General features: G+C 36.4%; 1 pseudogene; it reads right to left on the bottom strand.

Annotated features, from left to right (window-relative positions):
- Nucleotides 1–2237: 2237 nt before the first annotated feature.
- On the bottom strand, nt 2238–4042 carry LOC149220924 (uncharacterized; annotated as a pseudogene).
- Between the last annotated feature and the right edge of the window lie 8718 nt (nt 4043–12760).

Below are 12760 nucleotides of genomic sequence, written 5' to 3'. Positions count from 1 at the left end.
CAAAAGGTGCAAAGAAAGGCCGATAGGATTCTCAAATGAAAAAATTGTACTTTGGTTTCCATAATCAAGAAAATAATAAGTGAACTTTGGTTTGGAATATTCAATTTTGGATGATGCAATTGTCTTTGAGCTTCACATTGACTATTGTGTATCACCATTTTTTTTTAATAAAATGGTGGTCATATATCTGAGGGGAGTGTAGTTAATGAAAATAGTGAAGGCAGGAAATCATATCTCCAGGTTTTCATAGTACATCATAATGCAAAATAACACATAAAAGATTATATCCATGAGTTTGACAATCTTATGGACATCTGAACAAGTTTTGCCAACATACATTTACTTCTCTTGTTTTTCTCTTTTGGTCATTCTCTATGTTAAATGTAATGAATTTTCCAAGGAGACATCTAGTTTCTATTTTTTGGGCAGATGCTCCTTCCTGTCCCATTTTTGTGACAAATGGAAACTAATACATCATAAAGCACATATGCATGTAATCTTTCTACATTTTCTATAATACAATGTCTTAGCTTTGAGTAATCTTTTGTAACAAGTATTGGCAGTACCTCATTTGTGTCTAGCATTTTGCTTGTACAAATGTTAAACACAAAATAATACCAGGTTAAGTTCTATCTGCAACCTCAATACACTCGAGCATATGTAAATGTTATTATATATGTTTTCCCAAATTTCCAAAAAAAATAGTGTTCCTATTATATATAGATATTTAAAAATTAAATTTAAAAAAAGATTTTTAAACTGGGTCATTGCTTAATTTCTGGGATTCCAAAGAAAGATGACACACTTTAGTTAAGCATTATACAACTAACACGTCTGGATGCTTCATCCTATTCCGGTGATGGCGATGACTACAATTTTTATTTTTTTTAATTTCTTTTATTTCAAAATTGTAAATAAAAATAAAAACTTATCTATTTTTCCTATACATTAAAAGATATATCAATATTAATAATAAAATAAATACAATAAATCTTAATTCATTTAAACTATATTTTTAATTTATATTAAAATGTTGTTTACATTAAAATTAAAATCTCCTTCCTATAACCAAAAAAAATTATGTACATTCCAACCAATTAAATGTTTAAAATATCATAGTTTAAGTATTCAATTTTTTTCTACTTTTGTTATGTTAGAGATTCCTTTTTATAGGTTTCAAAGAGTTTTATATTGAATAACAAACTTAATTTTTAATTAAAAAATTGAAATACCTTTCCCTTTATAAGATTGATAAGCTTCCACTAAAATCAAATCAACTATGACATCAAACTATATTTATATTTAAATAACTAAGTAATATGTTGAACAAAGTTCCAATACTTGTCATTTTCAATGAATCAATATCTTAACTATGTTTTTTAATCAGCGCTTTCACTAACATCAAATCAACTATCACAACAAAACTATTATCCATCAACTATAACAAACAAACCATACTTTGTATCAATAAAGTAAGTTGCTAAGCAGAGTTTAATAATATTTTTCCATTTCAAAGAAACTATGGTGTGCCTTCAAAAAGAGTCAATGTCTTAGTTATATTTTTATATAGTGAAGATTATTTGTATTGGGAGAAACTAGGTAACGTATAGTTTTAGCTAGGGTAGGGAGATCTCCATTAAAGAAATAAAAAAATTAGTTTTAGAAGGAAATCTTTGTTACTTAAAAAATTTAAACTGCAAATTTCAACATATAAAATATTAATATTTTAAAATGCTTTAAGGATTTATATTAAAAATTAGATAGAAAACTATGTTCCAGGAATAAAGGTTGCTTCAAAGTTATATTCAAGAGAGAAGAGATTGACAGTTACTGAGACTATAGATTTAGTCAAGTGTGTGAAAGGACTGAAAAAGAAAATGTTGCATGTATTTAGATTTTGATGCCTGCGTCCTAAGCAAATTGAACAATGAATTCTAGGTCGTACCAAGTAGGTTATTATCTTGTAGTTTTCATAATTCTATCATCTTAATTGTTATATTTTCATATAATTATTCACTAAGTGTTGCACTCAGAGACACTTCATCAATGTCAGGGTTCTCTTTATAAAAGCTCTTTGAGTTTCATGTGATTGTTGTCTGAATATATAATCTTCAGATATTTGTAGTACCAATTAAGCATGGAAAACCCAGATATATAGGTATAATGGTCAAAGTACAGGATGTATTAAAATATATAGGTAGCTAAGTAGCTTCCAAAACATTATCTGATCACATATCTCAAATAGATGGGTGTGCTTGATACCAGCCTAGATATCCCATACCATACAAGAGGTCAATATATATAGATAGATTAGTTATGGGATAAGACCAAAATCTACAAAAATAGCATGAAAAACAACTGCTTTGAGAGTGAGATGCATTGATATCCAGCTCTCTTCCCTGTTGGGAAACTGATCCCTCCCCTTTCCTGTTCAAATCCAATCCTTCTGCCACCTTCCAACAATTGCCCAACATGGAATGTGGATGGTACAGTCTCAGTTCATGATCAGCCTGGATTAAAGAAAGGCCATTAGACTGTACAAGCATGGCCATTCTCTCATCCACTAATGCTCTAGTTGCAGCAGGCCTTTCAATAGTAGTGGGCTTTATGAGCTATTCCACTTCTTCTTGTTCTTCTTTTGTTTTATAGGCAGAGGCATAAATGCCCAATTCTCGCAGCTTGGTAGGGGAATTCTCTCCATTGCTCTCATGGAAAAAATTTCTCCACCTTTTCTTCTCAATTGGACTCTCAGATTCGTTCAGACTTTGCTCCATGTCGTGGCCTGCAAACTAATTTTGAGAGCAACGATCTCTAAGGTGGGGCTTGACCTCTAGGTCCCCATGATCTTGTCTATGAATGTACATCAATGGAGTCACTTTCACTGGAGAGTAATTTGGCTTCACGTTGTTTGTAGGAAGCTTGGAGAAAAAATTTGCAAGCTTGGCTCTTGTGGCTTCAAGGCATGTTGATGTCGATGCTTCTGATGCCAATGTCTTTTGTGCTTTCTCTAATATGGTCTGCAAATATTTACCCTGCACCTCTATTCTCAACTGCAAGCGCCTTTGAACCTACATTGACATTTACAAGAGATAGATTCCATTCAGTCATCAGGTAACTGAAACAGGGGAGAGATATTATGTTCATCGATTTGCATAATTTCAGAAGAAAAAAAATTGTCATACCTCTAGCTAGTCATGGAGTCTTCTCTGAACTTCTATCTGAGCTCTCAGAGCATTAGCAATCTGCATTGCTCTATAAACATAATGATAATCAGAAAATCAGTTCAAAACCAAAGGGCTTATTTGAGTTTCTAGCCCATTTTTCTTCTGCAGATTTCTTATTACTTACTCCTTATGATTTGGTGTGATGCTGCTATCCCAAGCCATCCTGCTTAGGCAGTGTCCACCATCAGAACTTCCTCCTGAAAAAATTGTAATAATAAGCAGAACTCTCTTAGAATGGGAAGGGTGGGGGTGGAGTTGAGGGTGGGAGAAGGGTGGAGGTGGGGTTAAGGGTGGAAGGTGTCATCTTAGGTAGGGTCATGGTGCCACTACAGGGAATGGTTTGTAGAACTGGGCTTCTCCATTCCCTGGTGGGGTGGAAGCATTCTCTACTAGGCCCTGATCCATGAAGGTTTTTAGATGCTTCACCAAGGACCAAGGAGGACCCAGGGAAAGGAAGTGAGGTTACTAACCACTAAAGTGAGACAGATAGCTTCAGAAAAGTCCTTACAAAGGTCCTAGGGAGCTTGTAGAAATGCAAGGTAATATAATTTTCTATGTAGAGGTACTTCAAAAGGTTATTTTTTGAGCTGAAAATATCAACCATTCCTATTATTATTGGAGGGTGAAAGGTGAGGGTAGGAGGTAAAATTCTTTAATTTGAGGATGGGGATGGGATGAAGCTCTCTTATTTGAGAAGCATCCTGTGACTACCAGAAAATTTTTCAATGTTTTTTAAATTCCAATTTAGAAATCTACTAACCACCATTGCTTCTGTCAACGCTGACTTCTCTGTGGCGCTACTTCCCAAGCCTGTATTTTTGCAACAATCAATCAACACATGAGACAGTGTCAGGTTGCTGAAATAGGTTGGCCATTTTTAGTGTTTGAAATGTTATTATACCAGTGAAGCAAGATTCCCAAATAATTCTCAGGACCTGTGAAGAAATATTTCCCATATAATTCTCACGAATTAATATTTCCATTGCAACACCCAAGAGTGAAACAATCACTTGAAAAAATTTACAACAGGAACCTCAATTTAGAATTCAAAGCTCCTCATTTAGAATTCCAAGCTTCTCAAGGTTCAAGAGCTTCTGGAGGCAACTTGATATTAGACTTAGTTTCCCAATGTTCCTTGTGCAGTCCTGTAACAACATTATTTTCCTAGAATCTTTACCATTAATACATGGACATCAACAATATCACAAATTATAGTAGGAAACAGTTGGAGATTAGAGTTCCTTCCCAAGGCTAGATGAAAAATCATGTCAAAATTCAAGCACATCCATGGCTTTGAAGCCTGTTTGAAAGTTCCTAGTATATAACCAAAAACAGAATTGTAATGTTAAACTTTAGGACTAATACTGGAAATGGTTACCCTATTAACTTGAATTTTAATAAATTCAATACTAAAATGGTAAAACTATTAGTGTATCTTATTGACAATAAATTTTATCACAAAATAAAGGTTTATTTTACTTGAGAAAGCATAATATATTGCAGTTAAGCATGAAAAAATATTTGTATCCATAATTTAAATCAAGGGAATCGACTCTGAAAAACCAATACGTTTATCATAATAGGAATCCATGTGTACAAGTGTACTTTCCACAATTATTGTGAAATCGATGTAAACCAAGAAAAGAAGACTCAATGGACCAAACTGTGTTCTGCTTCCGAAATTGTCGACCCATCTCAAAAGAATGGTGAGTAAGAATGTATCCCATTACTACATCTTAATTTAAAATTCTAAAACTCGCTAGCTAGGCTTGAAACATTTGAACTATAGATCCTGTACCAGAACCAAAGGGAGACAAAATGTTTTGCGTCTCCTCGCAAGCTATATAACCAAAGAAAAACGGTAAACCAAATAGCCTAATCAAAAGCTTTCTCCCAATCATCCACTTCACTGGAAGAGTACTTATTTTGATTCTCTTGAGAGGATGAAACTTCAGTGGAACCCATAGATGTTAGAGGCTTGGAAGATGGTTGGGCTACATTAGTTGACCAAGTCTCTCCTGCATTATATTTCTCAAGAGCTCCATATGGATTTATTCTTGTTAAAATAGGATTTCTCTGGAATTTCCATACTGGCCTCGATACTTCAACACTTGACCAATCCTCCCCCATGAATCCTCCATCCACACACTTTATTGCTCATTTTTAATTTTTTTCCATGCATTAGCCTTTTTTGATGTCCCATCTTTTGTTGCCCAGGCATTGTGGTTGGTTAATCCACCATTATGAGGGACTACAATAGCACCTCGATATATAGAAGCATGATCCACACGTCTAAGAGCAGTTGCAACCCTCACATGATCTGTAAATATGGCTAATGCATTCTTGTCATTTAACCATACAAGTTCACACTCGCCTCCAAATCTCAAAATCAGGGAACTCACTTATGTTCTCTTGGTAAATCAAACAACGCAAGGACAAGCCTAGGATCCATATCTACAACTGAATTGAAAGGTGGAGCTTGCACCGGCCCTATGGTAGGAAGTGACCCTTTGGGCATTATGCTACGTACAGGGATCTTGACTTATGTGTAGTCTGTATGACCAAAAAACATTTTGGTTCCCATCCAGCTGAATATATGGAGAGGTTCCATATTTTTGCAAGATGTCTCAACATATCCCTTTTTTCCTTTAGCATAGGACCAAAAACATGCACATGAATGCTGCTTGAGTGGGATTTTGTTTTCCCCAAAACCAAGTATCTAAACCTTTCCTCAACAGCTGAAACCCATTGTGGTTCTCTCCTGATCAACTCAGCCAGAAGTTCTGAAATTTGTTCATTCACCCCTAGCAGATCAACTGTTGTGCAAATGCCAAAAGCATCTACCAAAATCTTCTTCTTCTCCAAATTTAGACATTCTTCATCACATGCAAGCTTTCTCTGGCCCAGAGGCACTCTATTTGATTTTGACTGCACTGGCTGAAGAGGAGCAGGCAATTTGTGAAGAACAGAGGCTTTAAAGACAAGATCAGCTCTGGTATTGTTGCCTCCAGCATCACATGGGACCTTTGCAGTCAATCGACCACATGAACAAGTAATAGTCACTAGAAATTCACATCTAGTATCAGGGCATGGAAGAGGTGGGTGACATGAAGCAGTACAAGTATGCCTGCAATCTCTCCGAGGAGCTCCAAAAGGTTTCCCACATGAGATTCTACTTACTGATGATGAATTTTCCTTGGAAACTAAGTCACATGGAGGTAGATGGCATGTCCTAGTACACACATGCATTCCACATTGCCGTGGTTTCCCATGGAGCTTGTTGCATCTAATGTCCTGAGAAACACATGGCACATTTTTTAGAGCTACATGACCCCCTACACATTCTTTTGCAACAGGAACAATACAAGGAGGGAAATCCCTGATATGGAAATCATGAGTCGCAGGATGACCACATGTCTAAGGAATGGAGCAGGGATATGAGCACGAAGGAATGGGTGTTCCACAAGGGACTAGAGGAGAAATTGAGGTCTTCCCACATGCACAAGAAATATCAGTGAAAATAGTTTCAAGGCAGGGTGGATAGTGGCCACTATGGCAAAGTTCTTGGAAAAAATGCTACCCACATTGCAACTTTTTCCCACAGGGCATTTGACATAAATGTGGATCCCAATCACCTAAATGATTAATTGAACCCCCTCGATTTCCAAGAGGGAGGCCTCTTTCACTGCATCTATGTCTACCACAATTTTTCTTTTGTTCACAATGCTCTTCACATGTGAATTCATCGTTCTCCTCGACGGATACCATGGTCTTCCAGCAAGGGACCGTCTTAGATGATGATCCACATCAACATTTTTTATTAACAGAAACCAAACAAGGAGGAAATTTATACACAAATGTTTTCCACATGGAAGAAGCTTCTCACATACCTCTGAGCAGGTTGGTACACTATCCATACAACTCTTCCTCTGATTTTGCAGCTGAGTTTTACCACAGGGGCAAGATTTGACCTTCCTAGGTGATAGTTCACACTCTCCACATTCTCTAGGATGACATATCTTGTTGCACTTATGATTCTGAGAGGAAAGGATTTTCATGCACGGGTTCTTACATGCAAATACACCAATTTTCCAGTCTATTTCCCCTTGGATCTCCATATCACCACAAAGTATCATCTCCTCCTTTTCCCCACAAAAGCATGAAGATTTTATTAGAACCTTGCAAGGATCACATGGGCCTTCATGGCAGACATTGTCACAATAATGGTGTCCACATTTGAGAGGCTTTTTGCAGCACTGTCCACATGATTCAATTGATTTATGATCAAAACATCTCCTTGTAATTGTTGTTTTACCACACGGGCAACGTTAGGGGGAGCCATTACTGAGCAAGGTGGGAAAGTCCCTGGATGACATTGCAGAGTACATTTATGTGAGCAACTGGGAGTTTTCTTTTCCTTTTCAAGTGGCTTCCCACATGGTCCTCCACATGAATGTGGAGTGAGATAATATTCTACTTCTAGCTCTTGCACCTTCCCAAAAAAACAATAGTAATGAAGATGATCTGGGAGTGAAAGCTGCACAAACTGATAACCAGGGCATCTCCAGTTGGAACCCTGACTCTACCCAACAGACAAATCTACAAAGGATGGAGCTCTTGCCCATTTCCTTACACAATGCAGGTGAAAAATGGCATAACAACTACCACAAGACCAAATTTCCGCTGATCGTCCAACTATTTCATATCATATCATGCAGTCAACCTTTAATATATCCTTTATTAAGCTTCTCTTCAATTTTCTGCACTAGCTTTGGTACACTGGATCTATCCAAATTTTTCTTCTCCCTACTATCCTACTTTGTCGATAGACTCGTAGCTCAAAGGAGGATGAAGAAGATTCTGCCTCCAATCCTGGCTGTTTTTCACCATCTTCCTATTCCTGAAACCCTTCATTTCTCATCTCTACTGACCTGTAGATTGTGTGAGTTGATTTTTGTCAATGGAGGGGTTCATAGGGTCCTCATTTGTATAATTTTGTCCATGGATGGATACCCCATTTTGCCTATCATTATCACAATCGCCGATACTCTCAACATTCTCTTTCCCAAGAATGCCCTGGTTTGCATTATGTACAAAGGTTTGATTGTAGAGTCCATCGAAGACAACAAGTGTAGCAAATAATAACTTCTTTGTGGCTATACCCGACGAATTCGCAGCCATGGAACTCGCTCGTAGAGTGTGAAGTTCTAAAAATGGAGTTGGTGGAAATCATAGGCGTAATGACAGATATCATGAGAATAAAGATAGAGTTATTAGACAGGTGTCACAAGTCAGTAAAAATGGTAGACAAAATTGTGAGGTTAACTGATTTAAAAGAAAGGCCTATCGGCCTAAATATATAATAATCAGCTACTGCTCATAGACTTGAAGCTCGGAAAATAAACTTGGAAGTACAGACATTAGATATATTATAAGGGGCATTACATGGAACATATCCCAATCAGGTTGCATAAACTCTCCCAAGAAAATGTTGTTGTAGGCTACAAAAGCAATATGAATGGTATGTGATGTAGGATCCCTTGGCCAGAAATCATCAGAGGCTCTTATAACAACAGTCTGTTTGGAACTGTATAAACAATTAAATACAAATTTGTTACTGTTACGGTCAAGGGAGAGAAAATATTGGTCAGATTGTTTGTTTACTACAAGCAAGCATACACAATTCTATGGCATTGACCTATAAAGACCATCAAGATTATGACTCATACAAGAAATTATCCCATTATCAGGGAAATTTTGAGCAATAGAAGCCTCCATTGCTTGCTGATACTGGCTGTCCAATTTAACACGACCACCATGGCCTACACCTAATGTCTCGATAATATTCTGGACGTCCACTTTGACACCATTAATGCCAACACTTGCTAGATACGAGTGGACATCGTCATAAAATTGAAACGCAATTTTGGGATGGACTAAGCCCAATCCATTTAATTTTATGCATTCTAATGCCTCGTCTGGTTGGTGAAGAAGAATCCCATGAGGCTAAATAGGGAACGACAATTTTGAATTATAATGCTCCATTCCAGAAACATCAGGCTTCACTCCTCCCCAGTAACTAGTGATAGCATGCCAAAAATAAATTTACCTGGAATAATACAAATTTAATATAAATTGAGAACAAAGTAGCATGCCAAATCAACTATGGAGGAAAGTAGTCTGCATATACAAATTATAGTTTAAATATATCGACTAGTCACTAAACAAAGAATGTAGCTTATGAATTCAGGAGGCAAGTGCTAGAATGAAGGGTTTGGAGCATATAGATAAATAAGGAGTATAATTGAGTAATTCCTAATGGACAGCTAAGGTAGCTTACCTTAAATTGTGGGTCTTCTTTGCTTCTATAACAATGTGTCTAAGGCCCAAAGCAGGATCCTCTTGTCTTTGACCAGTCTTTCCATCTTTTAGAAACTTATAATTCTCTTTTACATGTGTCAGCTGATTTGCAAAATTGAATTATGAGCCCATAGAATGTTTAGAGTTCCACTAGAAAATTGAGCATCAAAATGAAATTATCTTCAGATTATAAGAACTTTGAGAATAAAAAGGAAATTATCTTCATATTGCAAGAAGATTCAGGATCAAAAGGAAATTATCTTCAGATTTCAAAGAGAGATGAATTATTGTCTTCAAATGTCATATTTGAAGAAAAAAGAAGGTCAAACCTACTTTGTTGTATTTCCAACTGGAGGAGGCTTTGCATTAGAGTCCATTTCAACATATTTCCAGCCATCATCAAGAAGTAGAAACTTTGGAGGGGTGCCCCCTTTCTCTAGACTGTTAAAGAAATACAAAAAAATCACAAACATTTGGAACTGGACCCTTAGGATAAGGTCACAGTGTAACTACATCTCGACAAGAGTTGATATACAATTACAGAACATAAAAGGGGGGTGGGAAAAATAATATAACTTTCTAAACCTTGTTTTACACCCTCAGCTGTGACATTTGTGGAAAATGTGTCCCATGTACACCACCCAAACCAATTGAGTATATCAAGTAATTGCAAGAGAAATATTCAAATCATAAGACTACAGAGAACTAGCGAGAACTTATAATGACTTAGTAAAACAATACATGGATATGTGTCATTCTCAATTAAAATTCAAGGTGAGCTAAATGTTTTAGCACACAGAACAAATTCAGACACCATTGGAAAGAACCAAGCTTCAATTCCATGAGAAATTACCATCTTTCTTTCACGATGGGCAAAGGTTTAAGAGTGCCTCTCAACAGCCCTGCGCTATCAATAATTGATGTTAATCATATAACATTGATTCTAAAATATGAGAAGTTCCAAAAGAGAGAAAGTTAAATAAGAAAGTTTTAGAATGCCTCTCAACAACCCTGCATTATCAATAATTGATGTTAATCATATAACATTGATACTGAAATCTGAAAAGTTCCAAAAGAGATGAAATTAAATAAGAAAGTTGAAACATGGAAACGTTCTCACTCTACTGCACTAGTAATCACTTCATATGGATCTGTTCCAGCACCAACAAAAAATGAATAAACTCCTTGAGTTGTCTCAACAGCAGGATCTCTTGGAATTCCAAATACGAAGTAAATTCAAGAGAAAATCAGAATGCCTATTTTATTCCAAGGAATTGCATTACTGCTTTCCAGACATATTTCAAGCTCATTGTTTTCATTTCCTTGCAAAACTGCTCTGAAATATCCTTCCAATAGTGGCAAGAAAACAATATAGATTTTTGGCTCTCCAATGCCATCGCCCACACCAGTGCTCAAAGGTGAACCTTCACTACCCTCAACTAGAAAAAATTGAGTCTCAAATCGGACATCTCTCCCATAGGAGCCCATCCTCTGTGTCATACACCAGAGCTTGAAGTGGAACAAAGACATAAAACGAAGGCCTTTGCAAAAATACATATAAAATCATCCATCGTAACCCATAGAAAAGAATTGTGATCAGAATAACCAAAAAAGTCCCCAAAAAGTGCACTTCTTGCACTATCAGAATGCATTGTAAACGTCTTGCACATTGAAGTTGACATTTTCTGAATACAAGACACTGAAGAAAACATCCAAATTGAAGACAAAATATATCCTAATACAGTAGTCTCCTACATGATATTTTATTGCATTATTAAGCATGTAATCTTCAGTATGTCCTTCAAAAAAACATATCAAAAGTTCAAAACCAAAAAACAAGAGATCCAAATATCATTTTGGTGTTTATTATCATACATGAACATGTAGTTTCTTCAGATATTAATGAAACTCATTCTTGACCAAATCATGTTGCAACTAAAAAAACATAAAACGATAGATTCCAATACCTAGCATTCTACTACTTTGGGTTTTACATAAGTAGATCATGTAAACTATCAGACTATTGAAAAAAATAACAGTCAAAATGACCTTCAAATTAGGCTTCTGAATACAAGATCAAGTTCCCAAAAAAAAAGTGTAAAACACAAAAGCAAATCGAGGTAGGCTTCTGAATACAAGATCAAATTCTCCCAAAACAAAGGTGTAAAACACAAAATAAAATGCAGCTATGCTTCTGAATACAAGATCATGTTCCCCCAAAAAGTTGTAAAACACAAAAGAAAATGCAGCTATGGTTCTGAATACAAGATCATGTTCCCCCAAAAAGGTGTAAAACACAAAAGCAAATGCAGCATTCTGTTGCTTAAGATGTACAGAACCAAAATACATTTTGTTGTAATAGAAAGACTAGTAAAATGTATCAGATCATTACCCCAGAGAAAGCCACATCAAAAAAGTTAACATAACAAACAACCTTCAAATTAAGCTTGATTTTGAACCCCTAATCTTCAGAAACAACAATTTTCCATGAACAATTTCATTGCAAGGAACAATTTCATTTCTGAGATAAGTGAGGGCATGCCAGGGAGATGAGGTCAGTCCAAATAGGCATCTGGCTGCCTGTGACCAGGTGGAATGTGTGTTCTAAAGATGCAGAAAATGATGTAGGTTGCAATAAGGAATATCATCAGAATCTGGGAAATCTCAGATAGTACGTGGGAAAGAACAAAAGCCAGAAATGTGTCGGGCATATTAGAAGTCACTATAGGCGGAGAAAGTTACCCCATACCCCGATATGCCACAGTAACCCAAAACTATGGCAAGGGAACAAATAAAAAATGGGAAGTATCTAAGGACCGCATTGCGAGCAGTGCAGACAAAACAAAAAACTACTAGACAGATATATAGTACTCCTCAAACCCAGCCAAATATCCATGTAGCATTACCAAAATAGTGCAAACCGGATCTACTTACCTTCGAGAAAAAGCGCTACTCCACCACCATCAAAATCCCACACAGTCACACCAATATCCAAGCAGATCTTCCATTAGAATGCCCTCTCTACCGCAACAGCTTCCAGAATGCCTAGGAAGGCCTTAAAACTAGTGGCTCAAACTTGGAGTTCTGTATAGTCTCAATAGTTACAAGCTCTGTAACACCAAACTCTAGCACCCCATCTGTGAAGGGAAGGCACACCACTGTGTGGCATTAACACA

Source organism: Pinus tabuliformis, chromosome Q (genome assembly GCF_031772625.1).
Source record: "Pinus tabuliformis cultivar Carrire ecotype Pingquan chromosome Q, CPIR1, whole genome shotgun sequence".
Taxonomy (NCBI): domain Eukaryota; kingdom Viridiplantae; phylum Streptophyta; class Pinopsida; order Pinales; family Pinaceae; genus Pinus; species Pinus tabuliformis.
The sequence above is the reverse complement of the archived record's forward strand: the minus strand, read 5'-3'. Positions and strand labels throughout refer to the sequence as shown.